Source organism: Schistocerca americana, chromosome 5 (genome assembly GCF_021461395.2).
Source record: "Schistocerca americana isolate TAMUIC-IGC-003095 chromosome 5, iqSchAmer2.1, whole genome shotgun sequence".
NCBI lineage: Eukaryota > Metazoa > Arthropoda > Insecta > Orthoptera > Acrididae > Schistocerca > Schistocerca americana.
The window spans coordinates 340,174,524-340,191,939 of record NC_060123.1 but is presented as its reverse complement, the minus strand read 5'-3'; the positions used below and the strand labels follow the sequence as shown (position 1 = coordinate 340,191,939).

Sequence of the window (17,416 nt, the reverse complement as noted above, 5' to 3'; positions counted from 1 at the left end):
GTCAATTCGCTGCAGATCCTCCTGAATTTCAGTACAATTTTCCATTGTTACAACCTCTCGATATACCACAGCATCAAAACTTCCGATGTCATCCACCAGGTCATTTATGTATATTGTGAACAGCAATGGTCCTACGACACTCCCCTGCGTCATACCTGAAATCACTCTTACTTCGGAAGACTTCTCTCCATTGAGAATGACATGCTGCGTTCTGTTATCTAGGAACTCTTCAATCCAATCACACAATTGGTCTGATAGTCCACATGCTTTTACTTTGTTCATTAAACGACTGTGGGGAACTGTATCGAACACCTTGCGGAAGTCAAGAAACACAGCATCTACCTGGGAACCCGTGTCTATGGCCCTCTGAGTCTCGTGGATGAATAACGCGAGCTGGGTTTCACACGATCGTCTTTTTCGAAACCCACGCTGATTCCTACAGAGTAGATTTCTAGTCTCCAGAAAAGTCATTACACTCGAACATAATACGTGTTCCAAAATTCTACAACTTATAGACGTTAGAGATATAGGTCTATAGTTCTGCACATCTGTTCGACGTATCCGACCTTAGCAAATCAAATTTAGCCCTTTCCTTCCTAGCCGGCCGAAGTGGCCGTGCAGTTAAAGGCGCTGCAGTCTGGAACCGCAAGACCGCTACGGTCGCAGGTTCGAATCCTGCCTCGGGCATGGATGTTTGTGATGTCCTTAGGTTAGTTAGGTTTAACTAGTTCTAAGTTCTAGGGGACTAATGACCTCAGCAGTTGAGTCCCATAGTGCTCAGAGCCATTTGAACCATTTGAACCTTTCCTTCCTCTTCCCTCTTTCTCCTCTGCATCTGGAGCTGCATAAACACTTTGCAAATCTCTCAAGGGACGTCCCTCGGTTCGAACAAGGACTCGGTGTTCCAGCTGAATTTAAAAGCTTTCCGTACCACTGTCGTTACGACGGTGAAAGCATTCGATTATGTTACTCTTAGTTTGGCCACTATTATAAAAATGAAAATGAGGTTCCTCAACAAAATGCATGAAACAAGAATGCAGAATGACAAGAGCCACCCCTGGCGAAAGCAATATCTGGACGATCCTCAGAATCACATTTCTGAACTGCAAAATCAAATGCCACTTGAATTGCGTTCTTGAATTCAGCAACGTGTGTGGGGTACTGTGCCCAGCCGCTTGCCAGGACTTTTGAAGCATAGGCTGATATACTGGAACAGGCAACCGGTTATGAATAACAAAATGAAGTTTCATAATGAAAATTCTATTTCTTCACTGAGAGTTGAAGTCACTGCAGAGTGTCCTTACAGAATTTGTTTACTTCCTGCATACATTTTGTATTACGAAAGAAATATACATCCATAGGCTGTACGTATTTTGTTGTTTTTGGCGGAATGATCAATGCGTTTACCCGCAAATGAATCATTTACTATCGTTGTCTCCTTGTGAGCACTCCGAGAATGACAAAGTAGTATACACTTCAGTTATTTGTGACACAGTCATTAACAACATTCACGAAAAAGGATTCTAAATGGTCTTCCGCTTGTGCTGACCTCCAAATGTACAAGATAACAATTGTTGATCTATATGAAACGTAAATTAGTTACAAACTACTGCGTCGACGTACTTTATTCAATATGTAAACATCACTACAGATATTCGGGTTTAGGTTATGGCATGTTCTATATGCCTGCCATCATTCTCGATGATGTGGCGGACGGATAGCAAAATTCTGCATGAACCGCTGAAGTGTCCGAACATCGATGCTGTTGATGACCACCTGAATGGCTGTTTTCAGTTCAGCAATGGTTTTGGGGTTATTGCTGTACACCTGGTCTTTAATATAGCCCCACAAAAGGGGATCGCGTGTGTTCAGATGCGGAGACTATGGTGGCCAATTCAGGCCCATGCCAGTGGCCTCTGGATACCCCCGAGCCAAAACGCGGCCCCTGCTTCGATGGGGTCGATCTCTGTCTGGTATGAACTACATCTTGTCGAAATCAGGATCACTTTGAATAATGGGGATGAAATCATCATCTAAAACCTCTGCACGTACTGCTCGGTAGTCACCGCGCTACAAGGAATATCGCACCGATTATTCCGTGACTGGACACTGCACGATGCACCCGCCCCGCCCCCCCCCCCCCCCCCAAATGCGCAAATTTTTCTTGTTGACGAACCCATCCAATGAAAGTGGGCTTCGTCGCTAAACCAAACCATACATTGCATACTAACTCCCATCATGCCCGCGACCAACCGTGCAATTTGAACGTCCTAACGGACACCGTTCAGAAGTTATGACTATTTTATTTCATATAGTTCAATAATTTTCACCCTGGGTGTTTGGTGGAAGAATCTCTTCAGTACTGAAAGTACTTCCTGAAGAAACAAATGTACAGTTTTTTTTTTTTTTTTAATTAGGTGTCAACTCAAAGAGCCGCACCAGAAATTAGTTCATGACTAAATCCACTTCGTCCAATGTTCCAAATGCAGTGTGACCGTACCCGGAAACTCGCAGATTTCTGGTTTACGTCTTCGGCAAAACGGATCCCACACTTGCGAATATCTTGGTCTTCCCGTACATCTATTGCTGTTATGATAGCAGTGATGTTTTTACGGTACATTCTATATTCTTTCTTGAGACGTGCTAAGAAAGATGCAGAACATTTAAACCTTGTGTGCCCAAGTTCTCTTGCTTTTTGCATTACCCGAAATTTCAGGTACCAATAATGAGCACATTTTCCTTCATTCCTTGCTATGTCAAATTTGGATACAATGTGCCATTTTATCTTGTTCTCTGATTGCCTTGTTTCTTCGGAATGGTTGTTCATTACGCCTTTTTTCTCCACAATATCAAATGTTACTTTGATGTTACATGTGTCTTTTGTAGATGGATGTCTCTTCAATAACGAATTGCAGGTTGTAATTTTACTTGGAGACGTATGATAATCATCATAAATGCATTCAAGATGTTATTCCGAAAATTTTGCATTTCTTTTCTGGTGAACGTTCATAGTCACCAGAACTGTCAGTTTCTCTTTGAAGAGTACTGCTTCCGCCACTGCCACCACCACTACGATGTTGAACACTTTTAACCGCGTTATCGTCCGTAAAGCCGTTTTCTTTATCCGCTATCCTCTTCAGTGCAACATCAGTTGAGTGGTCAAATCAATATTCATGTTACCGAATAAAAAGATCCACCAAAAACATCGTGAGTGTCACCATCCTGTCTTACACCGTCTTCCGTTGGATTACACCTTCTTATCTTGGATGCCACAATATATAAAGCATTCCAAACATTAACGGTTTCGTTCATTTTTTCTGTATATATGTGACAATACTGACACACGCATACTGAACACGTCAACTACTTATTGAGGTAACTCACTAACTGGCGTGTTAAACCGCCTTCCTCCGAAATTGTAAGTGCTGTTGTATACACACCAAGAGCAACACAATCACACGTCGTTGCAAGCGTCATTAGAAGTGTGAAATGGGTCTGTGTACAAATGTTTAAATGCAAATTCCTGTTCGAGTCGAGAGACGTTATTTGTCAGTACAGTGCTTGGTGGAGGGTACTTTGTACTGTTACTTGTCGTCTCCTTTCCTACTCTCCTCCTGTCTCCTTCCATTCGTGGACACTGCGCGTGGGAAGTGTCCGCCTGGTTTATCTTCATATGCGCCTCTGCTCTATGTTGCAATGACTCTTGTGTGAAATAAAATCGACGTATTTTACACAACAGATGCAGGTGAAAAAGTCGACTCCGTCTTCTCAGGTTTCCGAAAGGCGTACCACACTGTACCATATCGTCGATTACTAACCAAGTTACGTTCACTTGATGTCCACAAATACACGATTGGCTCGACGATCACTTAAGTGATAGAAACCAGAAGGTTCCTTCGGCCGGTGAATGTTTCACAGAAACAGGAGTAGCTTCGGGTGTGTCCCAAAGAAGCGCAATAGGACCTCTAATGTTATCAGTCTACGTAAAGGATTTATCAGATGGGACCAGCAACACAATAAGACTGTTCACAGACAATGATGCTGCGTATAGAAAAGTATCGTTGTTGGACGATTGTAAGGGAACTGAGAAAGACTTCTGATAAATTTTGCACTTGGTATTATGAATGGCAGCTCTCTTTAAACGTACATCTACATCCATACCCTGCAAACCACTGTTAAGTGCATGGTAGAGGACACGTCCCATTGCACCAGTTACTAGGGTTTTTCCCGTTCCATTCACGTATGGAGCGTGGGAAGAATCTGTTTAAATGCATCTGTGCGTGCTGCAATAAACCTAATCTTGTACTCACGGTCCCTACGGGAGGATACGTAGGGGGTTGTAGTTTATTCCCAGAGTCATCCTTTAAAGCTGATTCTAGAAACATTGTTAAGTAGGCTTTCTCGCGATAGTTTCAGTCTATCTTCAAGAGTGAATGATTGCAGTTCCCCCGTCTTCTATCATTAAGCCACAGTCTGCTACCTGCTTTATCCACGACTGAGACTGTGTGGTCATTCCATTTCATGTCTCGAAAATATCTGATAACCAGTGAACATATTGACCACACAACAAAGCATATATATTTATTAGTGATATTAAGAAGCGACATGAAATGGAACGATGACGTAAAATCAATATTATGGAAGGCGAATGGACGATTTAGATTTGTTGCAAAGGTTCTGGGAAAATGTATTGTATCTATAAAACAAATCACGTACAACGCGCTAGTGCGTCCGTTTCTAGACCATTATTCCCTTCAAGTCCATATCAGGTAGGCATGACATCAGATATCGAGCGAATTCTGAGACGTGCAATGCATACGAAATTAAGATAAATGCTTGGGCAACGTCAATGGCAATGCCAACGCGAAGGACGACGTAGTTCTCGCGAAACACTGGTGCGCAAAATTTAGATATCCTGTGCTCGAAGAGGGCTGTGCGTCCATTCTGCTGCCACCAACGTTTATTTCGCGTAGGGATCATGAGAAAGATAACACAAGTCAGGAAATATACATAGTCATACAGTTATACATTTTTTCTTCACTCAGTACGCGAATGGAAGAGGAAAAAAAAGATCGATAATATTGATATGGTGTTCCATCCACCAGGCACCGTATAGTAACTTACAGAATACAGAATCTATGTAGATGTAGACCAACGTTGGAGACAGTAGAATCATTCAACACTTTTAAAAGAATATTGGTTCTTTAAAGATTCTGAATACCGTGTGACGAATAGAACGTCGTTCTTCTTTAAATCGCTGGGAATATGAGCGACGCTCTCATTGTGATGGTACGCGTTGGTTCCACAAAACTTAGCACCACACATCGCCCACGGTCGTCTTTAATCTGACTTGGGAGGATTATGCACTCGCGCAGCACTCAAAAGGCACATTCCACAAGCATCGAACAGCCGGCTTCCTTTGTAGCTACACTGTACTTTTCTGGCGTTATCCCCATAAATCTATATTAATTCCCCCTGTTGAATTTACGTTTTCTTTTGACTTCATATAGATTTTTCCTGTTCCCGATACATATTTAATCGCTGTTATGGAATGCACCACCAGAAGAATAATGATGAATTTAGAAACTACACATCAAGACTCCCCATCCTCCCTCTTCTCCTACTGCACACCAACGGTTCCCTCTCCTTTCTCTTCTTCTTGAACGACAAGTTCCACCAAAACCATAATCCTGAATGTTCATTCCATGCCCTCTTTCATCTCTAGGAACTCATCTGCATAGTACTCGTACCTTAAACTCTCTTAGCCCACAATTTCCCCACCTGAATCCACCATCGGCACAAACTTCCATAATCACTAACCTACAGCTTTACATCCCTAATGCAATTTAATCACTAGCGTTTTACCTTCCAGCACCACTGATATTTATCTCATAAGAAGAACCTGCATCAAGAACAAGAATCACCAATATCGTTGTCGCGCACTGTGCTGTATCTGCATCTATACTCTGCAAACCACTGTGAATAGTGTGGCAAAAGGGTACACGTACCACTTGTTAAGGCATCATTCCGTTCCCACTGCGTATAGGGCGCGGGAAGAATTACAGGTTTAACAACTCTTTACGCAATTAGGCTACTCTTGTCTTCGAGGTCACTACAGGAGCGATACGTTTCAGGCTGAAAAACCTCGATTTGTCTCTTAAAACTGTTTTTTTCTAACTTTGTAAGTAGGCTATTGCGAAATAAATAAAATGTCGAGTGACTACGGCCTCCCGTCGGGTAGACCGTTCGCCGGGTGCAAGTCTTTCGATTTGACGCCACTTCAGCGACTTGCGCGTCGATGGGGATGAAAAGATGATGATTAGGAAAACACAACACCCAGTCCCTGAGCGGAGAAAATCTCCGACTCAGCCAGGAATCGAACCCGGGCCCTTAGGATTAACATTCTGTCGCGCTGACCAATTTTTTTGTTTTGTTTTTTTTTGTTCGATGTAGTTCGTTGCGTTTGGTCTGGGCGGACGTCACAAGACATCCGTTCAAGTTGATCGTTGATTCTTTGACTCCGTTTTTTTATTACAGAGAGCACGCAGCCCTCTGACCGAACACGCTGAGCTGCCGTGCCGGCATCACTCAGCTACCGGAGGCGGACTATAGCGAAATAATTGGTGCTTATCTTCAAGACTCATCCCGCTCTCAGGTTTTTCAGCACTTCCGTGAAGCTCTCCTGTAATTCAAGCAAAGCTGTTACAATTCGTGTCGCCCCTCTTTGTATAGGCTGAGTATCCCAGTTCGTCCAATTTCGTGTGGGTTCCACAAGTGAATTGTACACTTACTGCATTTTCTCAGTATTCTGCCAATGAACCGAAGTCTCCCATCTACCTAACCTCCCACTGAGCCTATGTGATAATTCCATTTCATATCCCTAAAAATTGTTGTATTCAGGTATTTATATAAACTGACTCATGGGAAACCGTTTGTCTAAGTTTTGCAAAGTGCACAATTTTACATTTCTCGACCTTTACAAGAAGTTGCCAATTTTAGCACCACTTTCGGATCCGATCAAGATCGGCCTGGATATTTCATACAGTATTTCATTACGTGCAACTGCATCATCCGCAAACAGTATGAGGTTGCTATTATCACTGTTCGCCTGGTCGTTAACATACTGCATGGACAACAAGGGTCCCAAACGCTTCCCTGGGGCACCCCTTAAATTGCTTCTACTTCTGTCGATGACTCTCCGTCCAAGATAACATGCTCTGTCGTCCCTACTAAGAAATCCTCGATCCAGTTACGAAATTTGCTAATAAACGTTCGTGTGGTACCTAGTGAAATGCTTTTCGGAAGTCTATATATATTGCATCCGCCTGATTCCTTTGCTCCTAGGCTTTCCTTACGTCATGTGTGTAAAGCGCAAATTGAATTTCGCATGATCGATATTTTCGGAATCCATGCTGGATGCCGCGCAGGAGGTCATTCTGTTCCAGATGCCTCATTATGTCTAAGCTCGGAAAATCGTTTATTCTGTATCAACACAAAAGTGTTTGTTCTTTCTTTAGAAAATTTAATAGCCATTTAACTCCACTGCATACGGATAAAAACGTAGCGGCTGAGAGTCCACTCTCCTCCCTGGTTATTCTTCTCGATGACCTGCCGTTCTTAGCTTCCCAGTAAGTTATTAATAGCACCACGCATTCTCAAGAGAGAGAGAAAATGTCTCCCAGATTATTCGCTCTATGCGTTTTCTCCCCGATCCCTCCTCCCTGCCAAGCTGCATTTGTGCCCGTCTCCACCTACCTTCGCTTCTCACATCAATTACCACCACTCGAACAGGAAGAGTGCCTTACCTCGTGCTGTTGATGCTGGCTCGCTAATGCAGCCTCCAGCAGAGAGAGACAGTGGAGTGAGTGGCGCTGCCCTGCTCTGACTCGCGATATGCTTTCTTACCTGTTCCTTACGCAACATGTTTTTACCATCTGTTACTGCCATGTTAGAAATTTTACAAGTTGCGCCCATTACTGCACTTGCGACAGCAGCTCTTGTATGTATGAGATCAGTGATTCGTTTACTCGTAAATCGTGTGGTAAACACTTCATTAAAACGGCTACACACACGTAATCATTGTTGATTCGACATGGTGAAGAATACTGTCCCTCAAATCGGCGAGATGTTTTCCTGTTTTGGAAATCATACGGGCGACTGTGAATGTGTTTCGGCAACGTATGTAGAGGTACCCTCGCTTTCGGCTAAGGTCAGTTGTTACTGATGAAATTGCAAGCTAAATTCCGGCGTGAATAGTCAAATCATCGCGGCAGAACTGTTACACTGTGCATATTTTATCCTCCCATATGAAATGGTTCTATTAAAAGTAGACGGATGGCAAGAGCATTTAGATGGCCTTTGCTTGTGAGTTAACGCGTACACAATAACTTTTTCGTAATCTGTGATGCTATTGATCAAAGAGAATTCTTATCGCTCGCCTCTACAATGATTTTTAAGTTGATTTAAAAAAATTCTACATTTCAGTGCTTAGTTTTTCTCCTTAGAAGCGCTTCGCTTTATTTATATCAAAGAGTCGACTTTCTCGTTACTGTTTGGATTTCCTTGTCTATGCCGACAGTTTTCTGATCGTTGTCTTCGTCTTATTTCTCGCGCACGACATTTAGCGCACCTGTTGTTTGTGTATAAAGCCTTACATGGCAAAACGTACAAATAAAGGTGTGTGGCGAACGTCGTATGTTACAGGAATAATAAGAGACAACAAAATTGACAACAGGCTTGTCATTGCTCACGTGAAGACAACGGCAAAAATGGTAATCTGGTAGGGCGATCAACAAAACTACGACTGTATTATGATACAAATAAAGCAAAAAGTATCTAGTGGCAGCAAAGTAAAAATTAAGTAGCTAAACATTGCGTAGATGGTCTTCTTAATCGCAAAATTGTAAGGGGTAACTGCGGACAGGGGATAAGGAGATATGTTCCAGTCTTCATTCGCCTAGAAAGTAGAAGATATTTATACACTCTAGCGAACAAGATAATTATTCTTGAATAACATCCTGTCAGCATTTGATTCATATGAACTACACACTGTAAATGTCTTTCTTATGGTTATTATGAGGTATGACGAACACTGCTGACGCGTATAGTTTCTTTCCTAGAGTGCATCCATCAAAGCCTTGTTCAAGATTCTTCAGCAACTGCGTTTTTACGTCGAAACAGATGATTTTGTTTGTCTTCGAAGCACGTAACGCTACAGGGCAATACTCATGTGACACAGATGCAGACAGTAGGAAACTACCTCCTCACAAGCGGTTGCTTTTTCAGCTGGCCCCTGCGCTAGCTCCGTTACTACAGCGTATAACTCGCATCTCTGAACCGATAAACAGAGAGAGTGCGCAAGTAAAATCACTGCAACATTGCCGTTGTACTAACTACCAGCGTTCGCAACCGAAACGAAAATGTTTTTCCGTAAAAGTAAAACCGCGACACTGACAAATATGCAACAGAACACACGACTAATCTGACTGAGTTGGCGGCAACAGAAAACAGGCCTTACGATATACCCGCCACGTGCCTTCCGTCGCGCCTACCCCAAGCGATTCTTCATCGTAGCTCCCCGTGATCGATTGGAAAACAAAGCGCTGTCACAGCAGCGGCTGTGACGTCCGTCGCATTCCCGCAGCGATCAGCAGAAATCTAGCGCCGCTCCCCGCACAATAAATTTACGACCACATGCGAACACAGCGTTATCACGATAAAATAACACTGCTATATCGCAGGCGCTGCTTCCAAGGAAACGAGTTTCAACAAGATTAACTGTAAACTGAGAGTATGACACGAACGACGGATTTGTCTTGTGAAGCTAACAGAAAGCTGACGATATTCCGGTGTGGATAGCCGCTTCCCACTTCGCACACATCAATGTGCGAGTATTCAGGAGTAGATCGTACTCTTCACCTTTAAAGCTCCCACTAAGGACGAGAAGGTTAACGTTTGGGCCCGGAATAACACCATCCGAAAGCTTACTGGTAGCGTTTGGGCTGCGCCTATCGATAACCGCTGAAAGTCAGTCTTTGTTCTTTGTTTCTTCATAGTAAAAAATCTACTACCTGTTAGGTGGATCTGCTACTGCCAAACATTCTGATATTGCTCTGAATGAGAAAGAGTAAGTAATTAACAGAATGCCTGTGACTACCTTCAGTTAGACAGATATATGATCTTATGGAAAGAGTACTCCCAGCGTCATTAAACGAACAACCGGAGAAGTCGAAAACAAGCAAGAAGAACGCATAGATCACTGATACTATTGGCATAATCACTGCTTCTTCTCCCTCGGCGATACGTGTCGGATACATGGTGAAAACTCAATCTTGAAAGACATCGGGTCCAGCGTTGATATCTTTTGCAACGTGCCAGTGCCGTTCTGAAATGGCATCAACTACAAAAGCAATATGAGACATTAATTTATGACACACAGTCTCGAAATATTGGTTGTATTCTCGATTACTACCGCTCTTGGACGTCAGCGGTTTACGAAACTATGTGACTGGAGACTTGTTGGTGGCGGACTATTATCTACAATTACTACTCAACCATCACTTACTGCATTTCGCCGTTGTCGGAAACATGTGGTGACTTTGCAGTAAACAATTACAGCGATAACTAAGGAAAAAGCATGGCACTATCAACTCTTCAAGGTTAGTCGTGCGTATCCTACCAATCCAGATGATGCCCAACTCAGGGTAAGCCGATCGAATCGCCCTCACTCTCAAGTTGAATAGTATTGCGGTCGACTAGACTAGCACTTACTTCGTAAGTCACTGTATAATGTGCTATGTTTACCGTACTAATACTAGTGACTTCCAATTCTGTTTCTGTTCTGTTAAGCTGTAGAAAAATGATTAATTCATCTTATTGTATACCCATAACTACTGTGTGATACCCGCGACGGAAACAACGTAACTTTTGCGCTGTCTCACTCTAGTACCGGCATTCTAAATGTATTAAGAAGGGTTTCGTGACAGCAACATCGCATTTCTTTCAAATATTTCCGTTTAAGTTCCGTGATCATCACAGTTATAATTTCGTGTAGGTTAAACTCATTCGTTTCATTTCATATTGCTCCGTAAGGTATCTACAAATGTTTCCACGATGAGACAGACCCCAAAAGTTTACAAGTGATCTAGTAATCGGATACTATCGGGTCCTTTCACTGCTCATTACCCTGCATTTATTCACATTTAAACACAGTTGCAAATGCATTGATTGAGTGTTCCGTTGCTTCTTGGTAGAATATTTTATACATCATGAATGAAAAAACACAAGACACTGCTCCAATATTCTAACACATTGTAGAATGTTACAACAGTGTCGTGTGTTTTTTTTCCACTCATAATGGTTGCGATTCATTACGTCGAATGGGAATACAGTTGTAAGTCGTACCACATTTCCCCATACTCATGCGATATTGAGAACGATAGTGGTACTACAACGATTCCATGTGGCACACACTACGTTGCTTTCGTCGTTCCGTAGAATTTAATGGATTCCATCGGCAAACATTCTTCTCAAGACAGTCACATAACTGTGAAGCTACTTCGTGTGATCTTGGTTGTCGGTCTACAAAGGGGTATAGGAACCAAGGAAGAAGGAATTCACCCGTTCATGCAACTTCCAAGACAGTGGCTACGAGCGCAATGCAAAATGTTCAATGCAATTATTACGTTCTGCATTCTTTCTTTCTGTCCGCCATAAACTGAAGGCGTGATGAATAGCTAATAAATATCAGAAATGAGCTCCGTATACTCGCTTTAAACTCGCCAGAGAGTCCTGTGACGTCATCTCCGAACTCACCGCCTCCGTGCGCCCGCAGACTGGACTCGATTAGTGTCTCCGTCGCAGCCCATTCATCACCTGAGTCTGTTGTGTGGTACAAGTGGACTCGACTCGATTAGAAAGGAGAGCGAGTACACGAGTTCGCAAGTATAACCCCGGACTCGCGTCCTACCGCCACATACGCAACTGCTTTGAAAGAAATTTCCGCCATTAAAATGTAAATTATTACTCATTTATTTTGTACAATCGTGATTAGGGCTTTATATCCTTTCTCAAGTGCAAGTTGAAATATCACAAAATGTCCGACCTGTCTAAATGACAGAAGCAAGTTATACACCTGATCGATAAACAGTGAATTTTGTTATGTTTATACATACGTTTACATAAATAATTTTTTTAATATTTATAATGTATTAACAGAATTCTAACAATTACGTACACACATTTTCGATGAGTTACCGAATGTGTAACGACAGTACGAGGAAACATGACATCAGGATGAAGTGCAATCTAGGATGGCTACTCAAATTTGGAAAAAGAATCCCTGAAAATTCCACGCATGATGAGGAAGATGGTGCAAAGAAGCTCCTGACAAATCAATGGAAAATTAATGATGAACGGGCAAGGGAGGGGGGCAGCATACCACAATAATGATTTTTCTTTCCTCTCAGCAGAGCTATGTACCAGCCATAAGCAGCGGTTTAACCGCAGTTTTTAAACATCGATAATTTATATGAAACAACATTAAAATAACCAACACACTATGAAGTATTTTAAAATTTGTGATTTGTAAAACTCAATAAAATTAAATTTCAGTGGTAGGATAAAAACGTAGGATTCTCTGAGATTTTATGGAATTGCTGAAATTCGCTGAGACTTTCCTCATTTTTCGAGGTAAAATGTAATTCCCTGAGAATTCCAGGCTTTCCAGAAGAAGGATAAGCTATACAACCCGTTGTTATTCTATAATCACAAGTTGGCATGAACAAATAAATACAAAAATAGCGTGCTTTTTGTTGAAGGGGTACAAAAGTGATGTTACTGTATGCCCAGTTTTTGTTTGACACACCACATACTTTTTCTCATGGCGGAGTTTTAATAAACAAGAATACAGCCATTTTGTTTGGTTGGGACGAAACTTGTATGTTTTTCGTCTGAAGCGTGAAATATAACGTAAAACTTATTACATATATCACTCCTCCTCTAACTGAATACGTTTGCAGTTGTGTAATTTGCACCAATGAATTTATTTTCGTCTTTTACCGCGCACAGCACCACAGAACGCAGCTTCGTTAAAAGCTATCTGATCCCGACAGTCCGTCATTTCGCCTTGTCGGCGCTACTTTACAGCAGCAAGATCGCGTACTCATCTTTCGTACTAACAATAAGTCACAACTAGCCTTAAACTCCCGCATGCTTCAGTAAGAGGGAACGAGTCGACGAGTATGAAAGGACTGCAGCGCTACAGTTCTCAGACTCCGCATACTCACCAACTACAACGGGAACGAAGGAAGCCCGTGGCCACTGATGTAACAGCGGCGCCTTGATTTGTAAAGTATGCAACCGAACATCAGACTCGTACTAGCCCCGTTTCTGATCCCTAATAGCTAAAAAACTATGTCGCTGTGTAGAATTAACAGTAGTGTACATACAGAGTGTCCTCGATTTAGAAGAGTTACGTTGTACACATTAGGTACAGTGTTATTGTTTCAGGAACTATATTACTACACGGCTAACACGGTTCATGGTGCACGATCCCAGTTGCAGGTTGCCTATCTAACGGTTTCCAGGGGGCAACAAAAATTTGCTTTTCATTTTTCCATGAATTTAAGACTATAAATTGTTTTTCATAATGTATGCGTCAGGAGGTATAATTTTGTAGTTAAAGTACACAGTACGACGATTATTACAGACAGAACCTGCGTATACGTCCTGAGGCTGCGTATCTCACGGCGCGGAAATTACCCAGACTATACACTCAGGTGACAGAAGCGATGGGATACAGCCTAATATCGTGTCCAATCCGCTTTTCTGGTGAAGTGCAACAGCTCGACGTGGCATGGACTCAACAAGTCGTCGGAAGTCCCCTACAGACATGTAGAGCCATTCTGCCTCTATAGCCGTCTATGATTGCGAAGGTGTTGCCGGTGCTGTATATTGTGCACTAACTGACCTCTCGATTCTGTCTCATAAATACTGCACGGGATTCGTCTTGGGCGATGTGGGTGGTCAAATCATTCGCTCGACCTGTCGCGCATTGCCATCCATAAGCACATGTTGTTTGGGGACATGAAGTCCATGAACGGCTGCAAATGGTCCCCAAGTAAGCAAACAATCATTTCCAGTCAGTGATCTGTTGACTTGTACCAGAAGACCCAATTCATTCCATATAAGCATCGCCCACAACATTACGGAGTCACCACCAGCTTGCGTAGTGCCTTGTTGACAACTTGGGTTCATGACTTCGTAGGTCTGCAACACACTCTAATGCTACCATCAGTTCTTACAAACGGTCTAAGCGCTGCAGTCATGGACTGTGCGGCTGGTCCCGGCGGAGGTTCGAGTCCTCCCTCGGGCATGGGTGTGTGTGTTTGCCCTTAGGATAATTTAGGTTAAGTTGTGTGTAAGCTTAGGGACTGATGACCTTAATAGCTAAGTCCCATAAGATTTCACACACACATTGTTTTCTTACCAACTGATATCGGTACTCATCGTGTCAGGCGATGGTTTTCCAGTCTTCTAGGGTCCAACCGATAACGCCACGAGCCCAGGAGGGACGCTGTGGCCTTAACAATAGCCATCACGTCGGTCGTCGGCTGCCACAGCTAATTCACGCCACATTTGGCCGCAATATCCTAACGGATACGCTCGTCGTAAGTTACGCATTGATTTATACGTGGTTTTTTTTTCTTTCTTTTTTTTCCGAGCAGCGTTGCTCGTCTGTTAGCACTGTCTACTCTATGCAAATTGCGTTGTTCTCGGTCGTCAAGTGAAGGTCGTCGGCCACTGCGTTGTTCGTGACGAGAGATAATGCCCGAAATTTGGTATTCTTGGCACACTCTTGACATTGTGGATCTTCGAATATTGAATTTTCTAACGATTTCCGAAACTAAATGTGCCATGCTTCTAGCACCAACTACCATTACGCGTTGTCTGTTAATTCCCGTCGTGCGGCAGTAATCACGTCGCAGACCTTTTCACTGGAACCACCCGAGTACAAATGACAGTTCCGCCAATGCACCGTCCCTTTATACCTTCTGTAGGCGACACTACCGACGTCTATACAGGCGCATATCGCTATCCTATGACTTCGTCACTTCAGTGTATTCATCCAATGAATGAGAGCACTTACAGCGAATCCAACGAACTGAACACATGATTTCCAACCTTTTCTCGTTTACATTTTAACGTCAAATATTCAACGCATTAGCTCATTTGTAAAGCTATCAGACTTTAAAGGTGTTTTATACATGGCAGATAGACTATAAAGTAGGGGGGGGGGGGGGGGTGCTGGTGGTGGTGGTGGTGGTGGTGATGGTTGTGGTGGTGTTACTGGTGGGCTAGAAAATGTGAACACTGAGAAAGACCGCCGCAGTTCGGAACACCACACGAGGAACAGGCAGAATCCCTGTCTGGGAGTCAGTGGCGAGTGGCGAGATTATCTGTTGGTGCCGGCGGCGCGGCATTCCTAGCGACGCACCGGCCGCGCTGGAGTGGAGCGGACCTCCGAAGCACGTGGCGCAGTGCCCATCGCGCGTGCCACGGCTGCCTGCAAGCGTTCCGGTCTCCTCCTTTCAGCAGCGGCCGTCTTCAGGCGCGCCTGCTACTTTGTATAACTTACCACAAATCTTGCACGAGCCACCGTAGCTCAGTCGGCCATGCTTCAGATGAGTACTCCACATTCACACACATTCGATCAAACAAGCCATCTTGCAGTGCTTTGCAAAGGTGCACCTGGAGTCGCTATAATTTCCCCCACTTCCTATTCCATCGGCGAATGACGCTTGGGGGCGACTGTCGTCAATAAGCCGCCAAATTATCTAAAATTTCTCTCATTTTACCGTTCTGCTCTATAGTGAGAAGAATTTGGCAAGAATTACCTAATTCTCATTGCAACGAACGCTCAGAGAAATCCGGTAGTAAACTTCTACGAGATGCATAACGGCTCTGTTGTAGCGTCTGCTTTTGGAGTTTGATAAACCTCTTCCTAATGCTTTCACGCTTAATAAATGCCGAAATGCGCTTTGGATCTCCCGTATACCCTCTATTAGTGCTGCTTGACAAAGAACACAGAGTGACGAACAATATTCAAGAATCGGTCTAACGAGTGTTTCCTAAACTATTTCTTTCGTAAGTGAAATACAGTTCCTTATTATTCTTCCAATAAATCTTAGCGTGGCATCTGCTTCTGCTGCATCTAGTTTTATGTTAATATTCCACTTTCAGTTGCTCCGTGGATACACCTAGAAATGCTTGTTTCTGTATCCAAACAGCAATGGCTCTTTCCACCTATTTATGTGCAATCCATAACACTCATTTGAATTAAAGACATTAGCTACCAGTGGGTACTGATTTATATCAATGAGGAAACGTGAAAATTTGTGCCGGACCGGGATTCGAACCCGGGTCTTCTGCTTATTAAGGAGATGCGCTGATCACTACGCCATCCAGACACAGTGGTCACCAGAACCGCACGGACTACCCTAGCACGTCTCCCATAAGACCCCAACTTATACCACACACTACTTATGTAATATATATAACAGACATCACATATACAGAGTGTTCGGAAATTCCCGTAACAAAATTACCCGAAGAAATTTCAATATCAATCATGGATGTTTTTCGTCTACAAAACTTAAGCAAATCCACATTTGCTTCACCCGTGTAGCTGAAGATGAAGACCGACATAGTTCACAACTTACAAATACTCCACCTGGCCAACAAAGGAAAAGTATAAACTTACCTGAAGAAACTGAAATTTATTTTCATAAATGTGCATTGCCAAATGTGCATCCTAAATGACCAACCAAAGCTAACCAAAAAAAAAAAATTCTAAGGAATTTCCAGAATTTACTTTTTACAATAACACAGTAATTACACTCGTGAAAAATATAATACTAATAATAAACAAAAGACAACAAATTTCTGTTGTCATATCCTATGTGAGCGCACCCAATCAATATAGTTGTTCTCAATCATGTAAGTCAGTTGTTGTGCGTTTATTGCTTAAAAATGTCACTCCAACTGTGAATAAAATATTTAATATAAATTCATTTATATAAATTGAAGTATATTATTTTCGTAATATTCGGTATAGTTTAATTAACCAGTCGCTACTGAACTTATAAATAACCATACACAGCACTCAACAAATTCATGCTAGGCAATTTTAATTTTTTAGTCAGACAGGAGCTTGAACTATAAATAGTATATTCAGAACCAGTAAGTAATATGTAACTTGGACCACAGATATACGAGGGAGTGCTGAAAACTAGTGCCTACGAATTTTTCATGTAAAAACTCTAAAATCTTTCTAAATAAAACGTTACTGTATATGTGCAGCCCTCTGCCACTAGAGGGCTCCGAATTGTAGCTTGTAACACGGCTGTGCGTAACG

The 17,416-nt window shown here is 42.6% G+C and overlaps 1 non-coding gene across 1 annotated transcript; it reads right to left on the bottom strand.

Annotated features, from left to right (window-relative positions):
* Positions 1-16,396: 16,396 nt before the first annotated feature.
* On the bottom strand, positions 16,397-16,469 carry Trnai-aau. Its single transcript has one exon. It is a non-coding gene; the product is annotated as a tRNA-Ile (tRNA).
* Between the last annotated feature and the right edge of the window lie 947 nt (positions 16,470-17,416).